The 12,887-nt window shown below is 46.8% G+C and overlaps 1 protein-coding gene across 1 annotated transcript in view; it reads right to left on the bottom strand.

Annotated features, from left to right (window-relative positions):
- The window catches only part of LOC142571619 (uncharacterized), a 196,276-nt gene extending 184,519 nt beyond the window's left edge, over positions 1 to 11,757 (bottom strand). Inside the window, exon 1 of the mRNA XM_075680127.1 lies at positions 11,607 to 11,757. The gene's annotated coding sequence lies outside the window, so the exon portion shown is untranslated. The remainder of the gene's footprint in view (positions 1 to 11,606) is intronic.
- Positions 11,758 to 12,887: the final 1,130 nt, after the last annotated feature.

Below are 12,887 nucleotides of genomic sequence, written 5' to 3'. Positions count from 1 at the left end.
ACTATCAAGGGAACCATTCTCGATTTTGCCGCTGTAGTATGCACTTCGAATGATTAAACTCTGGAACGCAATAAATAATGGTCACCAGCTTTTGATAAAATGCCTTACCACCCATAGCGTCGCAATAGCGGCAAATAAGTGCGCCAGCTTAATTACCGGTGTGTCTGAACGGTCACAAAGGCACAGAGTCATTGTTCAAGATTGACGCGACACGTATGCAAAAATCGCGCACTCGTAATTGAAAACCGCCTCAAAGACCAGCGTGTTGAAAGGTAGACTAGCACGCAACGCAGTAACAATGATGTCTTTTGCGGGTTGCTCTTTGCCGGCGGAGACTGTGTGAAAGGAATATTTAAAAAACTAGTGCATCTCTTCCAGAAAAAAAATTACCAAGGAAAAAAAATGTCATCCTAAGCGACGGTTCTGGCAACAGCTTCTGGTACCTGCCTTGAATTTTCATTATTTGTCTTGATTACTATAGCTTTTGTCTGTCACTCAATAGCATGAAGCCACAATATAGTAAATTCGAAGAACTTGTTTGTTATATCCATTGGCCCTGCGCTTCCAGTTGTCAATAACTTCTCCTCTATCCTGCAGGGATGTGCTATAGCAGCCTTCCCTAGTTAGCTCTGATGACAGAGAGACCGCCCCGCAAAGGCGTTCGTCTAGGTTTTCATTTCCCAATACCAGGACGAATTTTCCATTCAACTGCGAAGCTTTCTTTCCGAGAAAGCACTGTGAGTTTTCTTTGAGGCTTCTTGCTACTATGGGGAAGATGACAATTTCTTACTTTCATGAAACTACTTTCAGCTTGCGTATTTCTGGGTAACTCTTTTACCAGTGCCTAGAAGGAGCCCTCGTATCAACTGCGAAAATTGAGTCTGCAACCAGTCCATCCGAGTTCCAGCAATTACAAGCCCTAGACGAGCGCGATTTCAGCATAACCCGAGAGATGTCGGTATACGCTGATGTGGCTGCAAGGGCCGGTGTAACCATGATGCCGGAATGTAAGCTTTCTGGTACTTCATGGGCTCGTCATCCCTTATCATCAGGCACGTGGCACACCTTGCGAATGACCGGCCATGGTTGCTCAGTGGCTATGGTGTTGGGCTGCTGAGGACGAGGTCGCGGGATCAAATCCCGGCCGCGGCGGCCGAATTTCGATGGAGTCGAAATGCGAAAACACCCCTGTACTTAGATTTAGGTGCACGTTAAAGAACCCCAGGTGCTCAAAATTTTCGGAGTCCTCCACTACGGCGTGCCTCACAATCAGAAAGTGTTTTTGACACGTAAAACCCCATCTTTTAATTAATTTTAACACCTTGCGAATGAGCTGAAACGCAAGCTGAGTCATTTGTTGCAGAGCAAGACATTCAGTTTCAATATCGTCGCAGCGCAAGCGCACATTCGAAAAGAATGGGTTAGCATGTGTTATTTCGTAGCTACGACATGCGCCTCATGTCGTTAACGTAATACCACCGTTGGTGACGAATAGTCCAATCTGTTTTACCCACCATGTATTGCAGCACGTAATGGGTGTCACTTAACGCGCTCATGCAATGTCAAGCGCTGCTATATCAGAAGTTGGCTGCTCCTGGTATGAGCACAAAGCAATTACTTCGGAAGTCCGAGAAGAAAACTCGAGTTATAAACAACGGTCCAATATATATATATACATGTGTGTGTGTGTGTGGGTGTGTGTGTGTGTGTGTGTGTGTGTGCGTGCGTGTGTGTGCGTGTGTGTGCGTGTGTGCGTGTGTGCGTGTGTGCGTGTGTGCGTGTGTGTGTGTGTGTGTGTGTGTGTGTGTGTGTGTGTGTGTGTGTGTGTGTGTGTGTGTGTGTGTGTGTGTGTGTGTGTGTGTGTGTGTCCTCCGCCACGATGTCGAAGATTACGCACTCTCGGCATGTCTAATCCCCCAAGCACGGCAGCAGCGCGAGCCATAATTGCCGATGCCGCGCCGGCCGGCCCGTTCGGTTCCGGTGAAAGCGAGAATACCACGCAAAGAAGGAGTCTCGAGGTCGCGGGCCGCTTACCAACGCAGCCACGTGGCTGATTACGCATCAGTCGCCACGCGCTGACTCCCACAAAGTCAGGGTCATCATTATCGCCAACGCAGCCGCCAGTATGGTTAACTCATGGGTAGCTGTACAGCTTAGGTACATTCCTGCCCCAATAGGAAAACTTGCATTTATTCTGCATTGCAGCGATTTCTGCCAGCGAGCAAGTGAGAACGTCAGTCGCTGCTACGGTGTCCTGACGCGGAACACGGAAGTCGCAGCTTCGTTTCCCTGCCGCGACGGCTGCTTTCCGCTGGGGACCGAGTGCGAAGATGCTTGTGCATTGGTGCACGTCAGAGAAGCCTATATGTTAAACATTATTCCAAGCTCACCCTCTTTAGCGTCTGTCATATCTTGATTGTTGGTTTGGGATGTTAAAAAAATAAGTTTTACGTGTTATGTTGTTCTGAAGTCGAAGAAATCCCTCATAAGATAACTTACCTGCGATGATGGAACAAGTAAAGCACTTTCTTCAAGCGAAAATCTGGTCCTACCTAACAAATTGGGGGGACCGCGTCAGATGAAGTTGCCTCGGGCAACCTTTGTAGGGTCAACTTCAGGCCCTTCTATTGACAAAGATGGGCGCCAATGAGAGGTAGTCTTCGACACTTCATGCACCTCTTTTGTCGAACGAAAGGGTCGCTGGCTATTCTCTGTGTAGAAGTGCCCACTGAACGTCTGCATTTGTGATGCTGCTGTTCTATAGCACTGAAACTGCCACAGTTTTTAATCCACGATCACGATGTTCCCGATCAGATAGCGTAAAGGAAAAAAAAATACTTTCAGACAATGCTCCGAGCTCTGAAAAGCATTTCTTTTCATGCGAGGGTTGATGCCCTCCATGTCATACATCCATTTATTGAATACGTGCCAGCCAGCTTCACGCAGAAACTGCAAAAACAGAGAGAAAGGGGCTATCGATGATTAACCGCCCGCAGCCTTAGAGCTCTTATTTTCAAGTTCCGGCAGCTGTAAACGTTCTCATGTGTCCTACCTCCGTGGGCACATTCGCGGCAGATTGTGAGCCTCCACTGCGTACGCGCAGGAAGAGAACTTCGGGTAACTCACAACGTCTTGAGGTGCAAAAGACCGCAGGTTCGGGTAACAAAATGTGTAAGCCCTACCCCAGCCTGCAGTCTCGAAAAAGACTTTCACCACCTGAATGAGATTATATACAGTAGAAGGATTGCCTACATTACAAACAATAATAGGTCTGTCGTTTAGTCTTTCACTGACCCGTTTTTTCCTTTCCTCATGGAGAGCAGCCCTTTTGCAAGCGTTAGCTTCCATATCGCGGCTTATCGCTCAATAAGAAAATTTTTCACTTTCTGGGGCTTATATTTTCCACCACCAATTTTCGTTATCTATCGTACCTGTATTTTCTTTCTTCAACACCACGCTCGGGTTTGTTCGAGGTCGACAGTGGTATACGCGCATCAGCGTTACATAGCGTTCCCGATAGTAAAGCAGCGACAACAGCGTTAAATTTCTCTTTCTCTCGATATATCACTCTAATATGTTACCAAATGAAATCGTATCAGCTCTAAGCCATGATGATTTCCAAGGAAAACTAAAACACTATTTTAATGTACTAACATAGTATTCTCTCACTCATTTGTTATAGGCATCACTGTGTTATTGCGCGCTTTTTTTCTTATTTTACTCTTATTTTACTTTTTTGCCTCACCATATTTTGATGTTCCTTTCGCAAATGGTTTTGTTCTAGGTTAACACAGAGTAACTTGTATTGCATAAAATTTTATCTGCTTGTGGTTTTCATTGTTTCATGCAGTATATGCTAGTATGTGTACCTTTTTAGCAAACATTTTTCCTTGTATGAAGTGACCAAATTACGTTGATTTTGTGTAACACCCATTTTAAATCTATAGGTATCTTCAACGTTTAGGACGTGTCGTTGTATTGCTCTTACTGTTCTTTTTTTCCTGTTTTTCCGCTTGTGTTCTTTTTATTATAGCATGCATTATCTGTTTACATGCGTATACTGTATCTATCGCTAATTTATTGTAAGACCCCTATTTAATGCCCGCATGAGCCTTTAGGGTACTTGAATAAAAACAAAAAAGAATACTGCATAAGCCTAATGACGATTGTTTTAGGGCAACAAGGTCAGCGCTGAAGGGTGTAAAATTTTATTGCAGTGCACACTTGCGTGAGGCCGAACGACCATTGGCTGTAAGGATTGCGAAGATGCTTCTTACGGGCTAAAAGCGAATGCAAATGCGGTGGCTTACACACTCACTTCCTGCTCAGACGCGCTGAAAGGCATCGAAGGGGGCTCTCTAAGTGCTGGTACACGAACCCACCACTCGCGCCCTGACTGTTGATTTCCCTTTCCAGGACTCGTGTGCGGGTGTGCGGAAGTGCCGGTGCCCTAATCGTGAATCCGTGTTCCTGCAAAGTCATTTGCCACCCAGGCATTTAGGACAACTCGGCTAACGTGCACTGTTGCTGGCCAAATTCTCGTTAACAGAGGCAGCCAGAGGATGAAGTGAAAAAAAATATATATAGGCTAAATAGACAAGCTCATCTGTTGACTTCCGTGTACAAGAGAAAGAAAAAAAAATTTACTCGTAGTACCGGCCCTGCGAAAGTGGTATAACCACCAGCGAAGATGTTGAAAACCACCACTACAACTGTTGAGGGAGGTATGCAGTGCTTTATTGCTCAATTGCACCTCCGGCCCATTATTCAGCCACAGGAGAATGTGGACGTGCGGGCTTCACCCGTGCTGGAATTCCACGACAATACGACCAGCGGCGGCACGCCGCCGCTGGTACCGTTTCTTTTTCATTTGCCCCTCCTCGTGCTCATGCTACACCGCGGGAGTTATAACTAGGCGTTGCCTGCCCATATCTGTGCTGCAACAACAATGAAATCAGTTGCTAGGCTGCTTCATCCATATACGAAAGGCTAGTGACATCCCTCCCCACGGCGCATGCAGCCGTCGACAAGGCAGCTTGCGCAACAGTAATCTTTACCGAGAAATGTACGCGGGGAACGCTATGTGCTTCGCATTGTTCGCGGGAGCGCCTTGTCATCAATTATGTGGTTTGGATGCGTGTTTTGTTTTTGTTCTTTATTGGAAAAAAGTTCGGAGCTATGATACCAAACAACGTATGCACTTCTGGCTGCAATCGCTGAAGGTTCTTTTTTGTTTGTTTTCGTGAGGACACCGCCGCGAGAAATCCCGACCAACTATAGGCTGACAGTTTCGCTGTAAAAAACTAAGTAATATATAAAGGGATAACAGAACAGGACAAATATAAATACTAATAGATTCTGTGCCATTACGTGTGAGAATCACGAAATGATTATAGGACACGCTGTAGTTGGGGACTCTGGATTAATTTTGGCCTCTGTAGATGCTGCGTAGATGCTGTAGCAGCCCACTTTGTATAACTAATAGGGGTCTTCAGGTGTGAGACTCGAGGCTCAGGTGCCCCTGTATCACTCAAATTGCCCCTGGGTCAATATCAGTTTGTCCAGGCCAGCAAAACCATGAGTCCATTTCAGTCGTTTTTCTTTGACTCGTCCCGAAAACACATTTCTTATACGTGAGATTTCAGCAGTAGCGATGACAATGCACTGAGAATGTGCAAAGAGCACCTCATGATAAATACTTGCCAGGAAAGCAGTTCTCAGTTTCACTGCAGCGTAAAGTAGAAGGAGAATGACCGGCCTGGCACAAAAGTGAGTCAACAGAGAGTCCTGCTAAAGTGCACACGCAGCCGAAAGAGAGCTTGTAGAACGGTAATCAAGTGCACTTTCAAAGACGTCTCGAACTTCTCTAGAAGACGAGCAAATAAAGAACGCAAGTGCCTGCGAGAAGAAAACTAGATCGCCTTACACCGCGAATGCTGTGCGAAATAAGCCTTGTAACGGTCTAAAGGATGAAACGGAGCCCACGTGCTAGGAATCCAGATGGAGTGGTATTTCGGAACATTTTTCCTTCTAAACCACCGCTCTCTTTATACTTTCTTTCTTTTAGATGACCATTATAAGCATTTCGTCAAAATAAAAGCCACCGCCCACCTCCGCCTTCCTGACCAACGCACACACAAATCCACAGTTATAACGGCTCTTGGTTTCGAAAGCGAAGCGCTCCCGACAGTGAAAAACAAGCCACTATATTGCACTTTTGAGTACGCTCTTCACGAATGTTGGCACCCGCTACGCCGTTGTGTCGAAAAACAACGTAATCTGTATTCGTCACATCGTGTATGGCGTAAACACCATCTTCGTGAAGACTCCTTCTTTCTTATAGTACAGAAGGGTGGAAATCGTATTTGGTGGTTTATATACATATAAATCTTTCGACGTATAGCTATGCGGACCTACCGCGCTGTCTAATGACGTATACGCTTGTCTTCCCGAAGTTCAAGCGCCTATCGAGAGCCCTTCGACGAGCTTGCCCTCAGTGTGAAGCCAGTACATGCACGCTGCGGGAGCCAGCTGCGGCTCCTTCACTTCTCACACCAGCGTCTTCCCCACCAGCCGCTAGTCCTGCGGATAAATGTGCTACGACCTTCGAAACACCGATTGACGCTTGTCTGAGTATTTATTACACGCCGAAATTCGCCCACTCCGAAGGCCAAGCTTGGGAATGGCAGTGCTGCCGCGTTCGAGCGCAACCCTTGCCTCGTGGTAGCCGTTCGTCCGAAAGTGTCACAGCAGTTCTGAATCGCGTCTCTCAAACATTCGCTTCTTGCGCTCGCTAGGTTCTGTGTTCTCGCAACGCTGTGAACTGTTGGAAAGCTTCGGCGCAACGTGCATATATTACTCGCGCACGAGATATTCTCGCAAATACTCCCTGCACTCATGAAGAAGGCGTATTTATACCAACGCGCCAAAATAAGGAACTCACGTGCTGTTGGTGCGGGGCCACCGCGGACCGACCGCGTGGTCGTTTCGAAACGAACGAGTCACCTCACGACTTGACCACGCTGCTCGTGACTCAGCGCCGTCTCTGTCGCGTCTTTCACGAAGGAAACAGAGAGATAAGCGAGAGGGAGATAGAATAAGGCTCCTTTCTTCTTGCGTGACTAACCCGCGCTCGTGAGGCGGCGCGTACCTCCTTGCTCGTGTCGCGTATTTTCTGCTAATAAGGCGGCATTTCCTCTTTCTTTTTGTTTCTCTCCTCTCTGCGTCTCGTTTCTACCGTCTTTCCATACGAGGCATGTCCAAGAGACGGGCGAAAGTACGAGCCTGCTTGAGGAACCGTTTGCGCCTCCGATCTCAAAGAAAGGAGGAGTTACGGGCGAGACGCTGGGCTCGGCGCTCCTCTAGCTGACCGTGACCTCGACTCTTCGCATGCGGCGAAACCGTGCATACAGCGACGCGACGCTTTTGTTTTCTTTTTTCTCAAAGCTGCCCCCAAGGAGTAAAGCAGAAACTTAATCGTTCACACTTTCTTCGCACGCTTTTGTGCACTGCCTCTTCTTGCCCACAAATGCGTCTGTAAAAAAAAAAAAGAAAAAAAAAACACCAGTACGCTGTCTGCTCTCACCGTTCTGAAATGCGTTCTTGTGACCGTTTTCTGCTTTCGGTGAAGAGATTATAATCATGGATGCCTCAGGAAACACAAGGAAGCCTTCGTAAATGCCATCTATTGAAATCGAGTCGTTTCCTTCTTCCTTTTTCCGTTTTTCCTTTTACTTTTATCCTGGGTGAAAGGAGATACATACTAGCATAGCGGGGAAGTTCAACTAAGTAATGGCAAATACGTTGGGCTGTTATAAATGTGCAAATGGTGGTTGGTTTAGACAAACGTTGACAACAGCGCCAGAGAAGGAGATATGTAGATGTGATTAAGGTATTTGCAGGCATAACATTGGTTTGGTTGACGCAGATCAAGGGTAATTCGAGATGGCTCGGATAGCCCTTCGCCCTGCGGCGGAATTCAAATATTATTAGGATAATGAAGATGAATACTATAACGATGATGAAACTACTAAGCTCTTTCTGAATCCCTCGTGTGAAGTGCAAGGGAAGCAAAAGCGAGAAAAGGGTCTAAAAGCGTCTTACGCAGAAAAAAAAGGTAGTGCTATTTAACGCACCCCTCAACAATATTGTAGAGACACAGACCAATTTTCTCGAAACTCACGATTAAAACAACAAACAAAATGCACGGAATGTTGCGTTGAAAACTACGCGGTAAAAGCACACGTAGGCCAATAGTACATTTTGAATATTGCGGCACATTGTTATACTGCTTTAGATGAATTAACACAGATTCACCAGAACATCTGTACTTGCACATCTGCACCGCTTCTGACAACAGAGTTAATTCCTGTCCGTATTTCTGTAGGGAGTCGCAAAGTTCCAGCTTGAACGTGCGCTTTTTCAGTGCTATAAGATTTGCTTTCAGGATCGCCGTGCACTTGTAGCGAAGCTTCAAGCTAGGCCTTCGAGCACACACTTTCACTCCCACAGCACTACCTACTACATGCTTCTTGTTTGCACGTTCTTCAGTAACATTCCAGAAAGCCCCCAACTTTCGAGCCGAATAAATTTACCGTTTCATTCAGTAAAGTGCCTCTAATATATGGGTAGACCTCAGTCCGAATTCACAGCTTTATGGTTCCTAGCAATACGTTATTCATTCGCAAGCTGCAGTGCTCAGAACTGTTCGCTATCGCAGTTGACCAGACCTCGTTCTTGCGAATGGCTTTGAACATAACGAACTGCTTTGTGAATACCACCTTGGATGAAGCGCAAATCTGAAATGGTCAAAAGTGGTTAATGTAGGTACCATCGGAAGACATTAATGACACATCACATTTTCTGGAACTCTTCACGACTGCCTTCTCTTATTCACAGCAGCAGGCAGTTAAACCTGTACGTCGCTGTCATTTGCGCAGGGTGGTTTCACTGACTACAAAAATATTGTGGACGTCAGCGTATGCAGTAAGCGTTGAAGAAAGCTGCGTGATGAAAACGTGAAATATGATTGGGGTATGTATGAGCTAAAACTAAGCGCTATTGTCATTCGATATTTAATGTTACTTTGTGTGTTAATCGAGAAATTCTCCAACATATTCTAAGCGTCCGCATGCCTATAGAATACAAAGCATCTAATATGTGACCGTTATTAACGGTTGGCATAGCCATTAATAACACTCATGAAGACCTGGTACCATTAATCCTGAGAATCGAGGCATGCGAGATTTTTTGTTCAATATGTCCGGCAGTCTAAGCTAAACGATTTTGCAAAAAGAACAGTACGCGTATAGCTTACCCAACTGACAATCTACGCAGGAGTCGCGACATTTTTGTGTGCAGTATGATGTAGGCTCCGTAGTGCCGGCTGATTATATTGTTGTATAATTAAGAGGTTTTCCCAAGATTATTTGATGCCACGTGTACTTCGGCTGTTCTACTTCCGCGAATTTCAGAGCTGGCCATCGTGTGCGTGCTTAGTGGAGCTCAAATGAATCTAAAGCACTGCATAAGCCTATGCAGCCTAATTTAATTTGAAACGTTGCTTAAGCCCACGCGTAGGAAGGAATCTTGCAAAGAGATTAGTCGGCTGTCAAGATTACGCCAAGTGAACCTTGGAAGTGCCGTGAAATGGCTATTCTTCTTCTGCCTTCACAAAACAAGGTTCTTCGAAGTTGCACAATAATCTTTACATCGTTGTAGAAGATTTACAAATGCGCAGGCAAATCAAGAGTCAGTTGCCTGCGACTGACGCCGATGTGACAATCTGAAGCAGGAGCCTGAGGCGTTTGCCAAAGAGCCCTTAGCCGCGGTCCAAGAGATGCCAACAGCGCTCACGTGTTGCACAGCTAGTATATTTCGCCCTCCCAAAACCCCCTCTCGATCTCTCTCGAGCATTTCGCAGTACGGCTCAACGGAAGCTATGTGTGTCATATTTGCCGCCCGACACGTGGCTCAATAAAATGGAGCTTAAGACGCTTGATCTAAAGTAACCTACATGAGCGAAAGCTTGCATACGCGATGAATGCATGCTCGGTGTATCCGCATTACGATAAGTGAACAGTGCCCATTGCTAATTCACGAATGTCCTTGTCTACCACGGCTGCTTCTAGCCTTTCGTGATTTCTGCTTACTCGCTCGCGGAAGATGTCACCATGTTGGTGGCTACTTATCAATTAGTCGTGAGAACAGCACAACAGGCAAGAAGATAATTGGTGGGAGAAACCCCGACACCGGACATCCGCGTCCAGACGACAAAACGTTTTTCTTACGCGGCTGGCACAAAGAAGCACAACAGCTTTCCGCAACTTGCTGCTGCTAACGAAGGCTCTCGGGAAGACTCTCTTCGCAATACTTTTATGCGGGCAGGGCTGTTGGGTTTTCTCTCGTTCTTGGTTCAGCAGCAGAACATTGGTTCAGCAGCTGACAGAATGTCAGAAATTGCCTAGAACGTTTATAGGGGGCATTATTGAAAGCCGAGTAAGCCAAGGCTATTGCTTGCCCCACTAGCGCTCCATTAGGTTTGTCGTACTTCCGAATCGATAAAGATGCAGACAATGTCACGTATATTTTGTCACTGCGTGTGAGTGTTTGTATGCGCTTGCTAGTGCACGCATGTATGTATAACAAGTATTAACTTTGGTTGGGAAGCATATAATTCGTTGTAGCAAGCTTCATCTCGAGGAATCAATCTTCTCTTTATTATATTCCTTCTTTACTTCTTTCTTTCCTCCTATGTAAGGTACAGCAAGAAGATTGCTACAGCATACATCGCGCGTAAATAAAATACGTACGCTAACATTATACCGACCTTCGTAAGACATAACATTGTAGCATGGAATTATCTGTGAGTCGAAGTTGTTTGGCAGAAGATTTACAGATCAGATTGTATTATAGAAATGTTTTAGGTTTCATAAAAGAGATCAGAGAAGTATACTTTAACATAAATGTTGCCAGTTCTGAGTATCAAATGCTTTTAAATTCACGGAAGGTTGTAAATAGACATATTGTTTACTAGATTGCTTAGATCAAGTCGCTTTGTGCGGACACCCTGGAGGCTCGCTCTAAAGCGGCCCGCGCTGAAAATGGCAAAAGTCGCTTTCAGTTGCAGTCGGCATCATCTTTATTATTTGTTATTTATGCTTAAAGACCCTTCACTAGCTCAATACATAATAGGGAGGAGTGGGAGCAAAACTATGATAAAATATAGATCAAAAACTACGTCAATAGTTTAGAGACTAAAATTGCATCACCGAAATAATTATGACGCCGAAGATGGCTAGACTATAATTACAAACGATGGGTCGCCATATTAAACGTTCGCTATCTTGATGTAAGTAACTAAGTGTGACTTATATTGATACATTTCGGAGATACAGGCAGTGTAATTATTCCATATTTGCCGGTTTTGTAACTGATTAGCAGCGCCCAACACCACATCACATCACAATACTTATTAGCACTCGAAGGCCCTCCTGCGCTGTGCTAGAGATCTCTCAGGCAACTTAACGCTTCCGCTCTGACTTATAAAAATTAATAAAAATAAAGCAGAGTTTCTTTTTTTTGAATTCGACTAATTTGACACTTACTTAGCGCCACATATATCTCCGGTGACCGCGGTGGCAGCTGCGTGGAGACGCCAGTTTCGACGTACTGCGAAGCCGAAGATGTCGCACCTTCCGTCACACAAGCAACGTAATCAAGCACACCCGCCTTAAAAGCGCCGGTCGACGATAAGTATCCAAGAAGTCACACGGCGCCGGCACGTATCTTCCGAACTCCGCGGGGGAACCACACCACACAAACTGCGCGCGCGCTCTCCAGTTCAGGAGCACGCTCGAGAACACAGTTCAAGCAGGGTGACGAAACCCGAACTTCGCTTGGACAAGCAGCGGCGTTCAGCGGGAGGGCATGCACCAGCGAACGCGGCTCGCGGTCCGCAAATGCGTTACGCGAGGAGCACGCGTTTTTTCGCCTTCGTCCGGGCGTCCGTCCGTGGCCCAGCGGCGGGCTACTCGCCGAGCGCGGAGACGGACGGAGAGGAGGCGAGCGGCCGTGGAAAGTGCGCGCTCCAAACAAAAGCGCGGCGGCGAGGGTGGAGCGGGGGAGAGGGATTCGCCTACGAAGCCTTTTCCTCTCCGCGGTCAACCATCCGCTAAGTCCACCGCCGCGCGAAGAGGCGCCAAAGGAAATAAATAAGGCGAAAACGCAAACGAAAGCAACGGCGGCCACACAGGCACGCGCGTACCCGTAGGAAGAACATAAAAGCATATAAAAGTAAGACACGGCAGTCAGCGTAGCCAGACCGGGGACGCGGTGATTCAGCGCGCGCTACACAGTGGACGGCCGGGCACCGAGTAGCCTAGCGGTCGCATAGCACACACGAGGTGCGTTGCTTTCGTCTGTCTTTTCCTTTCGCCGTGATAATGCAGAGCCCGCGGGTGTAGCTCTCAACGGCTTCTTCGCGGCGACAAACTGCCGGTCTTGCCCAGACGTACGCGAGTCCCGCTGCCATCCATTTCGAGACCGAAGAGCGGCTGTTCGAGCAGGGGCAACCGAGACGCGAAGTCCAGCACGGGCGTTTCTTTTTTTTTTTCAGGCTCTTCATTGCGTAGGCGAACGTTGCTGACGGTTTGCGACACCTCCTTTTTTTTTTTTTTTTGCTGCGCACCTGCCACGGTTGCCCCTCGTTATTCGCTTCTTGAGTTCCCACGTAGGCGACAAGGGAGGGCTCCTGAGAGGAGCGGATTCGCCACATCGCAGCTATCGAGCAGTATACCGCGCTCGTCTATATATATCATGGCGAACGTGATTTCAGGTATGCAATACGTGGTCGCGGCACGAAATGGCGCGGTATGATTTTCTTAAGG

This window comes from Dermacentor variabilis, chromosome 2 (assembly GCF_050947875.1).
Source record: "Dermacentor variabilis isolate Ectoservices chromosome 2, ASM5094787v1, whole genome shotgun sequence".
NCBI lineage: Eukaryota > Metazoa > Arthropoda > Arachnida > Ixodida > Ixodidae > Dermacentor > Dermacentor variabilis.
Note: the sequence above shows the minus strand (reverse complement) of the source record. Positions and strands in the feature narration are given on the sequence as shown.